Here is a 14379-nt window from a genome sequence, read left to right as displayed (position 1 = left end):
TACGATGACATTGGATCACCACCAGAAGAACAGGGCATCAGACCTGGAGGCTAGCAGTGGGACATCACCGTAAGGGAAGGATCGGGGCTATGACATTACTATAGCCACCCAGCCCCCTCATCACCCGCACTCTGTCACTTAGTGTGCTGAATACACATTTTTCATGGGCTTAGAGAACTGGATTTCCATCCCTGGCCTGGGAATTACCAGGTCTCTATGACAACAAAACCTAAAACCCTGGTTGCCCTGGAGACAGGAGCCACTCCGCACAGACGCGGCTTTCACGAACCCTGAAACAGAGCTTGCACTTGACGAGAGTTGTTTAAACTCCTTTTTTGAAAGATGCGCCTGGTTAACTGATCCGGGCAAAATAGAGGTATCAGAAAAGGGAAGGAAGCCCTAAGAATGTTCGCCACCAGAAACGCTCCCCTGGCTCTATCTGGCACAAGCCACCAGGCTGCCCCCACTTTCCATCTTGTAAGATCTGCCAGAATCCACAGCCCGGACCTCGGGCAGTGCCTTGGACTCCCCTTTGACACAAATCAGACTGAAAGTGAAGGATTTGTCTTTTATTTAGAGACAGGGTCTCACTGAATTGCTTAGGGTCTCACTGAATTGCTTAGCGCCTCACTGTTGCTGAGGCTGGCTTTGAACTCGAGATCCTCCTGCCTCGGCCTCCCCAGCTGCTGGGGTTACAGGCGTGCGCCACTGCGCCCAGCTTCTTTCATCCATTTTTAAACTGGGGAAGCTGGCTGAGGAGGACCACCTGCAATCCCAGGGCTCCACAGCAGGCCACCAGGATGGGATTCACTAAGCAAAAGCACCCAAACCCGAAAAACGAAAGCTCAACCTTAGGCAGCATCCAAAAGAAAGGGTGTGTGAACAGGTTGCAGCTGGTTCATAGTCAGGGGAAGGAGAATCCTTTCTCAGTGTTCATCACTTTCCACTGGACTAGGAAAAGAGGGACTAGGTTGGAAAGGGTCCATCTTCCACTCCCATGCTATCCCAGACGGCTCCTCCAGGGCTTTTATTGTTCCAGATCCCCAAAAGAACCAACTTCCAAAATGTGAGTAATCAGGTCCTCGGAGTCGTGTTTAACATTTGCACACCTCAATCTATTCTTCCAAGAGTCTGATAAACTAAGGACGGAGCCGAATAGATTCACATCAGGCAAGACAACCAATATCCACGTTGTGTATGTATGTGCACACACACGGTGCTGGGGATTGAACCCAGGAACTTGTGCGTGCGAGGCAAGCACTCTACCAACTGAGCTATATCCCCAGCCCCAATATCTATTTTTATCGAGGCAAAATTTCTGCCTCCTTTTGATGGGGTCATTTTATTTTTGACTTTTGTGTGTCAACAGTCAAATACAGGAAGGAATGAAAGTATATTCTGGAAACAGCATTCACTCTATGAATATGCCTGGCTGCCTTTCTAAAGGAACGTTCTAAAGTTCCCAGTGCAGAGCTACCTAGACACCGGCTTTTCCTCGCCCAACTTCCCTGGTAGGTTTTCCTTTGGACACCCACTTGCCTCCATGGCTGACAATTTCAGGCAGAGAACTGGGCTCTTCCGCGTCTATCGTAGGTCGATAAAGCACATGAATGTGGATCTCAAGCTCTGCCTAGTGCCTGTGTCGGGTGAGGCAGGACACTTGGGACCCTGGCACTAGTGATTCTCAAAGATGTAGGCATTGCTTTCCTCTATATTCAGAAGACAACTTTTGCCGATGGCTACAGTCAAGTTCAAACACGGCCTTTTCTAGAGAAAGCTCGGGGTTGTCACTGGAGGGAACAAAACCCAGAAGGGAATCAGACCCTCAGAAGATCAGGAGATGATGGTCCTGGACCCCCAAAGAAGTGATAGAGTAGGTGCCACGTTTCATCCTTGTTGCAGTTAAAGTGAAAAAAAAAATTTTTTTAAATGCTTTCTAACCAGTTATATATTTTTTTCAATCAATAAATTGATGAACTCAAACAATCCAGAGTTAAGAAAGGCAGGGGATTCTCTATCACTAGCCATGGTCTAGGAGAGGCTGGGTACCAGGAAGGAAATTCATGAACCAAAAACGCAACTGCACTTCCCACCCCTCAAAGCCTCTTCCTACCTCCAAAGAAGGTAAGAATCAAGCAGGTCCTAGGAGAAAGGGATCGGCCCAGGGGATGAGCCGTGCGGACAAACCCTACTCCCCTGCCGTTAATAAGAGCTCTGTCTCCTGAAGGGGTGCTTGGGCCATAGACCTGCTCTTAGAGGTGCCTGGATCAGCTACAGGAATTAAGCAAGCGAGGAGAAGCTTCAATTAGATTAAACTGAGCATTTTGCATTATCCTCCATTTGCCCGTGTCCCCAGCAGCAGGGGCAAGTGGCATCCCCCTTCTGCACTGGGGAGAGTGATGGTCGTGACCATTTCTGGACCCCTGGTCCTCAGCGTGGTCATCATTAATGCCCAGCTTCTACTGTTTCTTGAAAAGGGAACCAAGTCTTTGAATGAGTTTCCCTTTTCATACCAAATCATCGGGTCAGGCAAGAGGACACAGCCTCCCCATGAGGGTGAAGGCCAGCCCCCCAACCAGGCGTGTCACCCCCACATTCCTGCCATCGAATCCATTGGTCTCTTTGGGCGGGTCACCTTGAGTGTGGAGCTTTACTTCCTCCTCCTCGGTGTGACCTCTTCAGCCTGGCGGTAGGCAGGAGATCTCTTAAGAACTTGACTGACGTAACTTGATGGGCCACTCTCCACAGGCCCCACAACTTCAACACTTCTGTGAGCCGAGCAAGACAAGGTCCTTACTTCACATCTCTGGCTACGGCTCCTTGGACTCATAAAGAAGTGTTGTTGATATTTAGTATTTTTTAATATTTCAAGGAAAATCATTTTAAAATTAAATTTCATATATCTCTCATAGAGAAGGATATTGCTCTGATAGAAGGAGGGGCTGGAAAGGGAAAGTGGAGATGAGCAGTTTATTGTGTTCAATATGGGAACCGACACATCATTGTAGTTTTTTATTGCTGCAGAACAAATTATCACATATTTAGGAGGCTTAAAATAAAGCCCACTTACTGTCTCATACATCTTTATGGTAATGGCCCGGATTCCAGGTTGGAGTAGCTGTGCTTTCTGCTCAGGATCTCACACAGCCGAAATCAAGACAGGAGTTAGCTATGTTTCCACCGGGTTTGGATATTGAATGTCTCCCATGGGTCCACATGCTAAAGGCTTGTTCCTTGTTGGGACACTGTTGGGAGGTGGTGGAACCTTTGGGATATGGAGCCTGGTGAGATGTCCTCAGGCTCTGAGGGTGCTGCCTCAAAGGGAATTGGGGGGCTCTAGTTCTTTCCCTTCCTTCCTCTGCTCCCAGGCTTATGATGCAAGTACTTTTGCTCCTCCATGCACTCCCACCATGATGTGCTGCCTCACTCCAGGCCCAAAGAAATGGGGTTAATCTTTCATGGAACCTGAAAACTGTGAGCCCAAAGAGACCTTTTCTCTTTATAAGTTAATTATCTCAGGTATTTTGTTATAGTGACAGAAAGCTGACTAACACACTTCAATATCAAGGTCCTCTTCCAAGATCAGTCTTGTTAAAGACAGAATTAAGTTCCTTGCTTCTGGAGGATGGGGATCCCATTTCCTTTCTAGCCATCAAACTGTACCTCTCTTAGCAACCCACATTCTTTCTCACACATATATATTGAGTCCTCCTGATGCTTTGAGTCTTTCTGACTTCTCCTACCAGCCAAAGAGAACTCCCTGCTTTGGAATTATGTGATGAGGTTAGGCGAACCAAGATAATTGCCCTATGTTAAGGTCAACTGTGTCATATGGTATAACACAGCCATGGAAGTGTTAACTCCTTCTGTTCACAGGCCTGGGGATGAGGGTGTAGAATCTTGAGGTCATTTTTGGAATTCTGTCGAATACATATACAGAGAGAAAATACTTATCAGTTCACTCTATTTCTTATCAGATTGTTCTTTCTCCTCAACAAAATCCATCACTGGTATTCACTGTGCACTGTGGCACACACCGTGGGCTCTACGGGAAAATCCCCACTGATGTATTTCAGTGCCACCACCAGCCAGATCACAAAAGGGCCTCCGCAGATGAATCATAAAATACAACCTAACAATACGTACGTGTGGCGATACACAGGGGAAGTGTTAATTGGCTTCTAGCTCTACTCTGCTGCTGTCTCTGCATTGTTTGGTGATGTATTCGATGCTGCACTTGTCCTGACCCGGATAATTTTAAATTATTAGCATGTTCACTATATCCCTGCCAAAAAAATAAATGGGAATCATGATGCATTGATTTTTATTCTGCACTGCTAGGCCTCTTTTTTCTCTTTCTATTCTTCTTCTTTTTTTTCAAAGCAGATATCATTAGTACAGAGCTCACTTAAAACTCTGGATCTGGTTACATGCAAGGATCTGAAAACCATGATAATAATAATGAGATAAATGGGTCTGATTCCCATTTGGACCAGGGTTTTAACAGGGTCCCCAAATAAAGGATGCATCTCTCATCCACACCTGTCATTTTTCAAATTTACATCCTTTGTCACTGGGAAAATAAACTATACAAAAATCAATGCACTAGCACACGTTATTGGTAATACCAGTTATGGCATAAATGAGCAACTGGGGGAGAACCAGTCTCTCCCAGTTTATTCTGAGATCCTCTAAGTTTCAAAACCAAACCCCATACCACTCTCATTAACAATCTCATAGCTTGTCACAACTCAACCAATTTTCCCTTATTCTATTTTCTTCTTTTTGTTCTCTCCTTCCCTCTCCCTCCCTCCTTCCAAAGCCTGAGGGTAAAAACCTACTAACCAAGATTGCAAAGACATCTTCTGTTTTCATGAAAGTATAAAACACATTCAGACACAGCTCAATTGGTCTGAGGCGCCCACAGTTAGGAACGGCTGGCATTTCTGTGGACGCAGCCCTTTACATTGGGTGTGTGATGTGACTCTAAACTATTTGTGAATGAAAATCAACAACCAGTCAGCAACCTTAGGTTCTCTGGAAGGAAATACAATAGTCTTAAGAAGGCGCAAGAGTACATTCATCGACGTTGATTGTACAAGGAAACCTTCAGGACAAAAAATGACTGGGGTCTCCGACAGCAGGAAGATTGCTGTAGGCTTTGCCCTTCCACGAGCACCATAACAGGTCCAAGAATAATTCTGAGGACATGAAGAAACGGTATTCACTCTAAAAGTCATTTCTCAGCGACGAATCCGCCAGCAGTGAAATCAGCAAATGAGTGAAATCCAGAAATGCGCAATCTTCGTCGAAATTAGAATGCACACACCAGGGAAGGACTTTCATTCCAATGGGTGTAACATAAATATGAGTTCTTCCTTCAAAACATCACTGCAATATGCCTGTGAAAGTTAGTTACAGATTAATCTTTCAAGTCCCAAATGGCAATGTGCAATAAAAATCACACTTTGTATCAAGTAGCTGAAGCTTTCAAAGTACTGGGCCAACGTTTTTCTCATTTATCTTCTTTAAACATCAGCCCATGGTTAAGATGTTAAGAACATGTCACGGGAGAGGCAAATGCAGACCAGCCCCTCTATCCAGTCCTCACCCCCTTAACGTGGCCCCTAGCTCCTTGCTCCTCTGCACAGAAGATGCAGGGGCCCCCTGGTGGTCACTCCCAGAGGTCCCACCTCCTAGTGCTGACCTTCAACTCTACCTTCAAATTCGCCCCTCCGGTCCTTAGTCTTACAGCCCCACACTCCTCAGTGCAGTTGCTCCTCAGGACAAAGCAGAACTGCTCAAGGAACCACCCTAGAGCCAACTGGAGAAGCGTCAGAGCCTCTGAACGTGTGTCCCCCAAGAGAGACTGTTTTCCACATACTTTCTGATAGCAGGGTCTTGACCTTCAGCCTGAGGCGCCTGAGGCTCTGAATCCACCGGCTCCTCCTGATCAACTTGCTTTTTTCCCACTTATTCCTACACTAATTCCTATGCATACGCCGTGAATGCAACTCACAGAACACTAGAGAGGCTCGAAGTTAGACCGCAGGAGGTTACTGAGGCCCAGATGAGACTGCATTTCTCGCCTTTCACATTCAGCAAGGTCTCGTGAGCAATGAAGTGTGAGTACGAGTGAGGCCGATAGGAAGTCCCAGTGTGGGTTCTCCAGTCTCATCCCCGCTGTAGTGACCTTGAATCCCTCCTGATCCACTGACAAGAGCCCAGCCAGCCTGGACACCTGTCTGTCCTGTCTGAGTATCCAGCATGCATGAGAAAGAGTCCGTTATTATTTCAAACCACAGAGACTTTGAAGTTGTTTACTTACCAGTACTTGATCTAAATGTCCTGACTAAAACAAAAAAATTACAGGTCGGCCATTATTGAGATGTGAGACAACTAAGCAATCTATTTTTTAAAATATTTTTTTTAGATATTGATGGACCTTTATTTTAGTCATTTATTTATATGGGGTGCTGTGAATAGAACCCAGTGTCTCACACATGCTAGGCAAGGGCTTTACCACTGAGCCACAACCCCAGCCCCTGCAATCTATTTTGGAGCAATGAAAATAATTAAATTTTGCTGCTCAATCCATGATTTGTGTAATTTTTCCAAATTTGAATTTTAAAATTAGATTATTATTAATTTTAGACTTCCCAGATATGTGATTGGTTCCCTTCCTACGTAGTTCAGCCTACTGAATTCCATAAAGCCACAAAATTTACAAAGTAACATTTTAAATTTTGCTTTGAGAGATAAGACCCACGGGTGGCGGGGGGCGGTTATTATATATTTATCCACCGAGATGTTGATCTTGCCAGGATCAATATGAAGGGAAGGAGGAGACCCACTGAAGGCTTCAGTCACAGAGGGAGCAGGGGACAGTAGATAGAGCGTGGTGTGATGGGGGACGTTAGGAGCCAACTCCACTGGGCCGCAGGATGCCCCGTATCTGGCTAATCCTTTCTGGGTGTGTCTGGGAGTTTCCAGAAGAATGAGGGACCCCAGTCAAGCATATGACCTTCCCCAGCATGGCTGGGCCATGTCCACAGAGGGCCCAAGTAGAACAAAAGGGCAGAGCCAGGGAGAACTGACACTCTTGGCCCAGATGCTTGGGCTGGGACCTTGGTCTGGTGCCCTCAGACCAGGACTTGCACCATCAGGGCTCCTGGTTCTCAGGTGATCAGACTCAGGTGAGAACCACCGTACCACCACCTTCCCGGGTCTCCAGCCTGCAGACGGCAGGTGGTGGGACTTCCCAGCCTTCAGATTTTCAGAACTTTCCTCAGTGCCTGCTGGAATCTGCTTAGGTCAGGCCCGTTGGATTGTGTTACTGCGCCATTGTTGGGAACCACTCACCATTGCCCCATGTGCACGTTTGCTTCCTGTTCCCACAGTCTTGTGCTCTACGGACCCTGTGACCTTGTCACCGCAGGAGGAGCGCATCCACCAGAAGGCACAAGGATAACTCTACTGAACTGGAAGTGGAGGCTCCACCCGGTGAATTCCAGCTCCTTGAGCCCCTGAATCAACAGGCCCAGGAGGAAGTCACTGAAGGAGCCTGGCTAACAAGAGGAGATCGCTCTGTGACAGCAATAAGGGACAATGTGTCTGCAATCCAGGAAACCACCCCCCCTCCCAGGGTGTCTCTTAGCACTACCAGATCCTGGGATTAAGGTGGATGACAAACGAATTATCCAACCCAGCCAGGACTACCAGGGCCCAGAGCCTTCAGAAAAGGAGGCTTGGGTCGCCATGACAGGTCAATAGCATGGCCTGTCCAGGTGCTCACTGAAGGAAACAGATAGGGAATGGGTACTGGAAGGAGGTCCTTATGCCAGCTGCCACCACGTGACCAGTTATAGAAATGAGGGCTGTAATGACCATGCCTGGTCCCTCCTGTCTTGCTAGGAGAGTCTGTTATCAATTCTGCTTCTCTGGAGAACCCTGACTCACGGGATATGGGTGACATTGTCCAGTGGCAACCAAGGTCAACAGAGCCACGCCCTCTGAAGGGGAAGGAGGACACATGGTCAGAAGGAGCCACCAGGCACGTGGTTGGAGGGCATCAGGAACTTGGAGAGAAGGTCTAAGGAAAGGAGTACACATGGAGATGGTGTGGACCAGGAATTCCAGAGAGCACAGAACAAGCATCTGGAGAGGTGACCAAGGGCGATGGGGAGCTCACCTCCCAGCAGTGATGCTGGGTTCTCATCTTCGTTCTTGAGGAACGAGAGTAGCGGGCTCCTCACCACAATCATAAATGCTCAGTTGGCTGGTGCGGCCACTTTGTGGCAGCTGTGTCCAGGGAAGGCCACATCTCCCATAAGCACCAGGATTGTGTTTTGCACGGTGTAGAAACAAGATATAAATGTGTGAACCTGAATTTATTTTTTTAGAAAATGCTATGAAAAAATGAGTCCCCCATTTTTCCTGGTTTGCAGGAAGACCTTTGCAGCCATGTATCCTGTTGTGGTTGTCCTTCCTCCTGTGAAATCAGACACTTCTTTTCGTTGGCTGCAGGGTTCGCCTGAGCGGCATGGTAAAGGTCCACTTTCAGTCAAAGCTGTACATGTTTTCCTTTCCTGCGTGTCACTGGCTCCATATGAAGTAGCTGGAGTGGTTCTTAGGACTTCAGTGCACTAAGTAAGCCAACTGGGATTCATTCAGACAGACAGACAGACACTTGAAGACCACAGAGCCAGGTCATGCTTCCAATATCCCCTCTATGAGTCAAATATCAAAAGGCAACCCTGTCAAACAGACATAAAAGATCTAAAATGCAAAATAAAATCTCTGTGACTGGGATGGATGTGAGGGGGAGGGCGAGAAAGAATATAGAAGACAAAATGTCAAAAACATTGAACAAATCCAATCTGTTTATGGTATTAGCCAAACAAATGTATCGTGGCTATTTCTGTCAACCCAGTAAGTTTAGTCTCCTTAAGGTTTTTTTTTTTTTCTTTTTTCCCCGTAGGCTGAATCTTCATATTTCTATGACAACAGGACCCCATGGCCTCCAGCCCCAAGTCACCTCCAAGAACCTGAATCTTCTCTTAAGGGACATACTAAATTCTGGGCATACCACTGACTAGTTGCATTTCCTGATCTTTGAATTTCTGGGCCTCGGTTTCTTTCCCTCAAATGGGGACACTGCAGTAGATATTTTCGAATATCCTTTTGAGCCCCCAAGTTTTATTTTCCATTTTGTTCGCAAAGACTTTGAAAATATTACAGATATTGACATTCTCCTAGCTGTGATTCACAAGTGTTGTTTGGAGTGAGGAGACACACAGCAAACATGTTGCGTATACTGCAAATAAGATGGTTGCTAAACAACCCATGTAATCGGAGCAGTAGAAATTCAAGTGAAAGACAGATGTGAAATGCTTATGAAGAACCAAACCCAGGCTGGGATGAAATTCTTAAACACGTACAGGAGTCTCAATCTGTCCAAATAAATAATATGCAATTAAAAAACAAAGAACGGGAACAAAGACTTCGATGTGGGCCGAGTGTCTAGGGTGTTCCCTCATTTCTCTTAGTCAATATCTACTTAAAGCAGATGCATTTGACTCATTTCAAGTATCCACTCAGGAGCACAGAAGGCCAAGCCCATGTCTCCCAAGCATTAAGCAAGGAAATAAGGAATAACGATTTTCTGCCAATGAAGCTCATGCATGAAACAAAACCAGACTCATCATAAAGACGCTGAGCACACAGCAACTGAGGGTCTCCAAGAAGGTACCCTGAGCTCAGGGAGACTTCAGTGAGGCCCACAGAGAAAATATCAGGATAACACCTCACAAATCCATGCAAAGGGTAAGAGAAATCTGAGTCAGGTTGAAGAAAAAACTGGTGAAAAGTGTCAAAAGAATTTCTGCCGATCCTGAGAATAAAACAAAACGTGACCACCGACATTTGGTTTTTCTTGCTGCTTCTGTTACCACCAGACAGACAGGTCAGCACAGGCTCATGAAAATTACATATGTGGACCCAAAAGCCGGCTTTTAGAAACAGTTTCCAAACCCACAGAGGAAGTAAAAGTTTTCATGTAAAGCAATCGACTAAAGGGAATCATGTGCTTAAATGCGGAGCCTGGGAACAGCACCCAGGGTAGCCAGACCTCCTCTATTCTGCTCACTCCAAGACAGGCACCTCGGGGTCACAAGCCCTGCGACCAGCACACTCGGAAAAAGTTCCTGCTCTCGGATCCTGATGTTTTCTCAAAAGAAAGAAACAAGAACTATTTATCCTTACCGGATATTCAATCATAGGAAGGAGTTCCTTGACTTCCAAGCCAAAACAGTAGGAAAAAGTGTAAAATGGAAAAGTGCACAAGTGATCGTAGTGATGGATAACGGCGAGGAACAAAGAAGGAAAGTTAAAAAAAAAAAAATGACTCTAGATCACAGAGCATCCCCCAGAGTATGATCGGCTTTGACAGTTGCTGCTACACCAGGTCAGCATGAGAATACATGAGCACAAAAGGTCTGAATTGTTTTCTAAGCACTCCCCTGGTGCGTTTATAATTCAGTTTAGAAAAGAATTAACCATTATTACTATCAAGTAAGCAAGCTTGGCTAACCCCAACGGCTTAGTGGTGAGATGCCAATGTGGCCAGTGCCTTTCAGAGAGGCTGCTCCACACCCCCTGGGAAGGAAAGGGCCCCAGACCTAGGTCCTTACACACACGTGCTAGGACCATAGGACTCATGACCCAGTCTGAGCTACTAGGATCCTCTCTCCCCAGGGAAGGCCCACCCACCCGAGAGCCCTCAGAGGGGCAGAAGGGAAGGAGCTGACCTGACCCTAGCCAAGTTCAGGTTGCTGATTCCACTGCCACTTGAGGCTCCGTGGCGCCACCTGCCTTTGAGTGGCCTGAGAGAGCACATGGCCCTTCCACTATTGCATTTTATCCCAGGCTAAGTGGACTTCTCTCCCTCGCACTCAAATCTTACCTCACCAGGGCATATGGGAAAACTGGTTACTAGAAGGATCTAGTTTTCCCCAAGGGCCCCTTCTCCAAAGTCTCGAATTGGCTGTGATGCTCTGTGTTTCGTGTGGTCTTCCCAATTTCTCTGTGCAATTTCAGTGACTCTGACTAAACTATGATTCAGGCATTGATTAGCAGAAGACAGTCATCCATCTTGATGTCTTTCCGTGAATACAACACCATGTGATGTGTTCCCGGAAAACTTCACCACTAAAAGTCATCTCTCAGGATTTTGAGTTTCAAAATGATGAAGTCTCTCAAATCTTACAGAAACATGTCACAGAATTTGAACTAACAGAATCAACTTGACCCATTACAAATAGTATTAGGCTAAAATCAAGCAAATGCTCCCCGAAATCATCCTCTGAAATGACTGGAGATTCCAGAGACAGAAATAATAAATCAGAGAAATCAAGGCTTACCTCCACTGCCTTCTGATACGGGGCTAACAGCTTGCAAACTTAGTAAGCAATAGAAGAATAATTAGCATCAGTCATAGTAGTAGCAATATATATATATATTTTTAAATATTATTGTTTTTTATTTAAAATAACAATAATATTTTAACATCAGTTAAAATAGGCCAATGACTGCAGGTCAGTAGATGCTAAAGTATTTAAGAGTATATTTGATGCTGTTCAAATATCCAGATTCATGAGAAAATCAATTCAAGATATATGACCAATTCCAGATTCATGAGAAAATGCTCGGCATCCTTAATCACTAGGAAAATGCAAATTAAAACCACAGCAAGATATCATCGCACATCTACTAGAATGACTTTCCACAAAGACTTTTGATCAAAAGTGTTGGAGAGGGTTCAGAGAAAAGAGAACCTGTACATTGTTTGTGGAAATATAAATTCCAGCATAGGAAACAGTATCTATCACACATCCTCCAGAAATCCCACTACTAGGTAATCGTTATGTCAACCCATGTTCATGTTCAACCATGAACATGCAACCCCTGTTCATTAAAGCACTATTTATAATAGTCAAGACATGGAATGAACCTCAGTATTCATCAGCAGATGAATGGATGAAGAAAACATTGTATATACACACATGCACACACATACACAATGGAATATTATTCAGTCATATAAAAGAAAGAAAAGAAAATCCTGTCATTTGCAATAACATGATTGGAACCAAAGGGCATTGTGCTAAGTAAAATAAGCCTAACTAGAAAGACAAGCACCACACGACCTCACTTCACGTGGAATCTAAGAAAGTTAGTGTGGAGGGAGGGAATGTAGAGGGAATGCAGAACTGTCAACCAAAGGGTATGAAGTTCCAAATAGACAGGAGACAGGTTTGACATCTATTGTGGAGTGGTGTGACTATAGTTCACAGGGATATATGTTTCAAAATAACTAGAAAAGTAAACTTCAAATGTCTCACCATTTTAAAAAATGCTAGGTAAGCAAGGTGACAGCATGTTAATTAGCTTGCTTTAATCTTGACACATTTTATGCATATATCAAAACATTACATTGTACCTCATAAGTATATATAATTATGATTTGTTGACCAAAAATCCTTAAGCCGAAAAGATTGATTCTTTTAAAAGCTCAATTTTAAAGAATATTTCAGACCTTAACACCTTAACAGTTTATGTTACATTCAAAAGGCAACTCTTATTAGTACACTTCCCATTTAAGTAGGTTTCAGAAAAATGCAAGTTTCATCAGACACACTTGGCAATAGTGTGTTCTTCCGTAATCCTGGGAGCAATAACTGTTTCCCTGGAAATGAAGGATTTGTATAGTAACAGTTGTCTGTTTATCCCTTTTATTTTCCTGAAGTCCATTTTGCTTTATTCTTCGATAACACAGATACTCCGTCTCATAATTTCAGTAATAATTCTCATAATATCAGTCTCATAATTTCTAGAATATTGATTGCTGAAACTTGTCCCAATATAAAACCCAGAATATATAGTCATCCATTAACAGTGGGTCAATAGCTCCAACAAGATAGAAGGTCTCATTTGTGGAATAATTTTCAAAAGCATACTAGTTGCCACTTCTTTCCCTAGCATTATTCACATCATTTAGTAAAAGCACCTTCAAGCTATGATTTTTTAATCTTGAAAAAAAGTAAATGAAAGATGCACTCCGCGGCTGCTTCTGGGCTGAGCATCAGGCAGGTAAGTGAATTTTAAAAGGAAATGGTTCTCAGTGAGGCAGTTTCAAGAGGAGAAATTCATCAAAATAAAGATGTTCAAGTACCTGAAACTGGCGACAGTCCTCTGTCACTATTTTGCTATATGCTATCGCTTCATGGTAAAAATATGCAGGTTGATTGTTCGAAAAGCATTTACTAAGCACATAAAATTTATTCAGAGGAGAGCAGTGAATACAGGCATCTGTAAATATTCCCCGTGATTCTGGGGTCCTGAGCAATCAGGAAAGCCCGCCTCAGCATCCGCAGGCTCGTTCTGCCCCTCAGAACCTAAGTGCAAATACCTTCAAAGTTGAAATTTCTTATTTGTTTGCTTTTTGTGGTGCTGGGGATCAAACCCGGGCCTCCTGCATGCTAGGCAAGTGCTCTGCCACTGAGCTACAGCCCCAGGCCCTTAAAATTGTTCCTTAAAAGCTAAAAGCTTCTTTGTTTGATTTTGATTCTAAAACTGGAAAATCACGTGCCAAAAGATGTATGAAAATTCATCGTGCAGATCTCTACCTTATCAAACTCTGTGAGCTTGATGCTGCCTTCTTAATTCTATGGGTCTCTCTTTGTCAAGGTCCTCGATTGGTTCCAATCCTCAACAGGGAGCCGGCAATGGTATTGCTAAAATTATGGATGCAAAGAGCCTTTGAAGGCCTAAAAAACTGAACTTCCTGCGGCTCTGGAAGGAATTACCAGCACAGAGAGACCCCTACGTGACATCAATTTGATTCATATTTGCTGATAAATATATTTTAGACTCTGAAGCATAATTCGAAGCCTCTCACAATCACGTTAAGAATCTGGACAATGCTCCCTTATTCCACTTAGGAAAATATCTGCTCATGAGAGGTCGACTTGCCCAGGATCTCCCAAGTCTACTCTGTGGAGTTTACTTGCCCAGGATCCCCAGGGGCCACTGAGTGAGAATACACCAGTACACACTACCCATCCTAGGCCCCCAGCTCCGTCTCCCGTCAGTGCACACACAGGTGTGAGTGATGGGCAGAGAGGGTGGTGAGTGTGAAGTGCTGACAACACAGGGCTCTTCTTGATTCTACAAGATGGTACTTTATTGCATGTTTCCTCAACTTATAAAATATATATTCAGCCCCTATTCCATGGAGGAAATTATGTAATTAAACAGTGGAATAGAACATAGCTCCTGGCCCTAAAGCACTTGAAATCTAAGTGTGGGTGAGGAGGGCTA

At 44.6% G+C, this 14379-nt stretch overlaps 1 long non-coding RNA gene across 4 annotated transcripts in view; it reads right to left on the bottom strand.

Moving 5' to 3' along the window:
- LOC144370007 (uncharacterized) overlaps positions 1 to 14379 on the bottom strand; it is a 138848-nt gene that overhangs the window by 56845 nt on the left and 67624 nt on the right. For 3 of the 4 annotated variants that reach the window (XR_013429912.1, XR_013429914.1, XR_013429911.1), the window contains exon 1: positions 11421 to 11459. The exons of the other annotated variant lie outside the window; for it this stretch is intronic. This is a non-coding gene — a long non-coding RNA (uncharacterized LOC144370007). Of the gene's footprint in view, positions 1 to 11420; positions 11460 to 14379 lie in introns of those variants that run through there. 4 annotated transcript variants of the gene reach the window in all.

Source organism: Ictidomys tridecemlineatus, chromosome 13 (genome assembly GCF_052094955.1).
Source record: "Ictidomys tridecemlineatus isolate mIctTri1 chromosome 13, mIctTri1.hap1, whole genome shotgun sequence".
NCBI classification, from domain to species: domain Eukaryota; kingdom Metazoa; phylum Chordata; class Mammalia; order Rodentia; family Sciuridae; genus Ictidomys; species Ictidomys tridecemlineatus.
Note: the sequence above shows the minus strand (reverse complement) of the source record. Positions and strands in the feature narration are given on the sequence as shown.